This window comes from Pocillopora verrucosa, chromosome 3, assembly GCF_036669915.1.
Source record: "Pocillopora verrucosa isolate sample1 chromosome 3, ASM3666991v2, whole genome shotgun sequence".
Taxonomy (NCBI): Eukaryota; Metazoa; Cnidaria; class Anthozoa; order Scleractinia; family Pocilloporidae; genus Pocillopora; species Pocillopora verrucosa.
In genome coordinates this window covers 5,938,282-5,942,670 of record NC_089314.1, presented here as the reverse complement: position 1 = coordinate 5,942,670, position 4,389 = coordinate 5,938,282, and positions in this window count along the sequence as shown.

Genomic DNA, 4,389 nt, shown 5'->3' with positions numbered 1-4,389 from the left:
TTAGTCATGATGTAATGATTCATCTACCAGTGAGGCTCAGCCAATTAAAAAGTAATCCCAGATTGCATTGTCCAGTGATCTAAAGGTTTAAATAATGACATTAGTGATAACAATTACATTATTTAGTTCAACAAATAACAAAACAATTATTAGCTTCGGTTTTTGTGATATTCAGAATAATTAAGGTCTCGGTAAGCCTCGACCTTGATTATTCTGGATATCACAAAATCCTCATCTAATGATTGTCTATAATTTTATGTAATAAATCATTTTCAGAGGTTGAAATATGCAAACAATGTATCGTTTTCTTCTTTTCCAAAGGGTAGGTCCCGGAAAGGGACTTCGCTGCCAAAAAATATTTCACAATGTTATTATACTTCGCCAGTGTCAGCTCGATAATCTCGTTTCCTACTTTTCTGCCTCTCGTATCCTCTCCGGAGTGAAAGAAAGTATAGAAAATCTCTTTCTTTTTTAAATTTTAAGTAACAATTTTTCTCTTCCTTTCCTTTCCTTCCTTTGTATTCTTTTTGTATTCACAAATTAGCCAATCATGTCAAAGAACTCTAACCTTGATACTGACTTGGACATTTTTCGCGGATTTTTAGTTGTTCTTTTTCTCAGTTTTTGTTCACGTAAGTCGGTTACCCCTTTGCTTGGAAATTTAAGCAATTTCAAAGTTTTTATTTTAGCCAAATGTTGTGGTTCATTTAACAAATTTAATACATATTTTCTACGGAGTTTCAGTGGAATTTAGCCTCTTTATTCGTAGATGGATTTTTAACAGAAAGAAAGGAAGGAAGGATTTAAGGTATGGAAAGAAAAAGAGTAGCTTAAACTAAAAAAGAAATTGAACTGAAATAAATTTTTAAAAAAAGTGCAAAGAGGAAAAGTGAACAAAAAACGGTCTAGTGGTGGAAACGGAAATTGGAATTCAGGACGATTACACAACCTCTACCTTCTCTCTTTTGGAAAAGAAGGAAATTATACATCATTTACTTATTTCAGCCTCTGAAATCTTTTTTTTTTCGGTTAAATCATGATCATATAATGTGACGTAATAAAGGTACAATTATGATGTTAGCCAAATATACCGATGGCTTGTCACTCGTGGTCACTCGTGTGTACTTTTAACACGACCCTGGATCAGTAAGACTTTAGTGGACGAAAAAATCTTGTGTTTTTCTGACAAAAGGAAGTTTACATTATATAAAACTATGGATATTAAACGAATATTTTGAACTTTTGATGGCTCTAGTCCTGTCTTAACTGGAAGCCAATAAAATGCTCTTGTACTTAGGATTTGACGTGCGTCAATCATAAATGGCCGTTCGGCTTGAATTGAAATCTTTTCCCCTTCTATTTGAACCAAGAGATGTAACAAACATTTAAACGCGAAGAAGGAAGGATGTGGCATCGTTTTGGAGCCGAACGTACCTTGCAAGGTTTTTGAAGTAAGACGAGCGGCAAATAGAGAAAGACGAGCAAGACAAAGATGACTCGAGTATGCTTTTTTAAAAGCTTGAAACTTGTCGAGAACAGCAGCAGGTCAGTTCATTACGTTAAAATTTCCATCTACCTTCTGTTCGCAAAACCCTTTAAACATTTTCCTCTAGCATTTTGTTCTGATATCTTTTTTTGTGTGCTTGACGACCTTTCGGCGGCGATGAAATCATCTAGTTCTCGAGTCGAGTTGTCTTCGTCGTGCTCATTTTCCTCCATTCGTCGCTTGTCTTCCTCCAAAATCTCGAAAAAACCAACTTGAAAGTCTGGGATATCTGCTTCTGAGGTTTGTTTTTTTTGTTCGTTTGCGTACTTTTCCTTTAAATGTGTTTCAAAATTTTCATCCTGAGACATTTTGGCCATCAAAACAAACTTTTGAATTGAGCGGACCGGACAATGAAATAGACCAATCATAGCGCATGTGCTAACTGAGAGATAAAATAAGAGGTATCTATTTTTGTAGACCGCCTGAGGAATAATTTTATTATTCTGCGGAGTTACCATCATTCTGGATTTCGAAAATGGTTATTCACCATACTCTAAATTAGCATAGCGCTAAAACGATAACAGAAAATAGTGGATACTTTTGTCAAGTTCGTGAGCTTAGAATAAAACCCACCTGGCGTACATAAACCTTAATGTGACATCCACAGCCATTACATTCGTAAAAGTTAGAAAACCGATCAACAGAAGAAAGCGACTGATCCGTGGCTCGCTCATCTTAATTTTTCAAAAATAGAAAGGAAAACATTTCATGTGTTTTTCATGTGTTTTTCATGTGTTTTTTGATGGGTGCATGATTGCAAATGACGCGACAAAGGTAATTAATTGCATAATTGAATGCTAATCAATAAGCGCGCAACTAATTAAAAGATGCTCATTTAGCATTTTGACGAAAGTAATTAATTGAAATGAAACAAAAGATAACAGTAGGTTAGTCTACATCTTTGAGATGTAGACTAATATATTATTATTATTATTAAGATTCAAGGAGCCATATTGTTCCCTTTTGCGAATATTAATTGCCTTCGATACAATAATTGCGTCAATTTTATCCATAACTGTACAATATTCTTACACACTGTTTGCGAGTTATCAAGAGAGAAGAATATCATTCAATAGTCCTTAACTTGTATGCATTGTTTGCCCATTTCAGGTCATGTGATAATACACCAGACAACTGTTTCTTTCAAATTTGAAATAATTGTTGCTGTCTTGCTTTCAGCTCCTAGTGTGGTGCTCCAACTCTTGACATGGGAACACAATATCTACAAGTGGATTTGCTGTCAGGGTTTTCTACCCAAGGCGCCGTCACAGAAAAGTTTTCGGTCAGCGGATATCTTACTCGTTACAGCTTGAATGGTACAGACTGGATATCAATTTAGGGTTACGAAGAAAAAGAAAAAGTGATTGACTCTCAGAGAATTTTATGTTCAACTACCTAATGGTCAACACTTCATGTTAGTGAGATGATTGACACACATATCCGATATAGTTATTGCCATGTGATACGTTATTGTTGAATCGATGTGTAGACTTGTTTTTATGTGAGCGAATTCTTTTGAAAGAAAGCCTAAATAACTGCCCATAATTAAAAACGTTACAAAATCTGCTTACGCTTGGATCGAAGGGGAAAACTGAGTTTGATTGTTGTTAAAAGAGATTGCAATACTTTTCATAAATTCTTCATACCTGGCCATGTGTTTGTACTTATCTATTGGGAATCCATAAGAGAATGTTTTTTTTTTCAATAGCATCACTTCTTCTCAGTCAACTCCCTTATGAGCAAGTCAATTGAAACATCTGAATTCCTGAGAAGGAGATTTTATGCGTTTATGAGAACATGATCCATGGGTAGAAAATCAAACAGTGGTTTTTCTTTGCAGTTGAATTTCTGTTCAGTGGAAAACTTTGCTATTTCCTGAATAGTTCTAGCACCAAATGTTGGGTCATCAATTGATCACTTTTTGTTTGTGTCTCGCCACTTGCACCACATACAAGCATAATCCTAAATAAAAATTTCCAGTTTCCACTTCAATTCAAGTATTCAAATTTGCAGGTGTAGTTATTTGCACTTATTTTCGTTAAGTTTGATATTTCAACCGAAGGTCTTCTCGGCTGTCTCGTAGATTATCCAATGTCTCTGCAGTTTTTAAAATGGCTAGTACACAATTCCGCTTCTTACCAATTGCCACCTCCTTTTCACTGAGAAGGGTAAAAGTAAAGTTGTTCACTGTAAGCCTCTTTCCAATATTTGTTCCATCACCAGTAAGCTTTATCCTAATAGTTTGTCCATCTCTGATTTCTCCATTTTGATGAAGCCTTACAACATGTTCTTGCAAGGACTCTGCAAATCCTACTTGGACACCCTCAGCATCCCCTGGAGTTGATTTCAAGGCCCATTTGCTCTTTAGTTCATTAATTTGCTTCTTAATGGCCTGTCACAGCGTCGGTGTTCCTCGGCTTAGGTTACATTGGACATGCAATCTCTGACCGAGCTGAATGATTATTTTGCCGAATTGTGTTGGGACAGTGCGTATAAACAGCCTACACCTGCCCAAGTTGAGAGTGCAGTTCGAGTTCCTGAGATTTCAGAAAGACAGGTATGGAACTGTTTGCTGCACCTGAAGAAAACCGCCACTGGACCGGACCTCATACCGTTCTGGGTGTGGAGAGACCACGCGGAAATTTTTACACCTTTAATTTGCAAGATCTGGAACTTGTCCCTGAGGTTCAGTAACTGGCCCTCATCGTGGAAAAGAGCTCACGTGACCTCCCTCCCCAAGGTTGACGTTCCCAAGGGAAAAACAGACTACAGGGGAATCAACATCACCCCTGTAATTGCACGCGCATTTGAGAAGTCCGTGTATAACATTTACGCGCGGGATA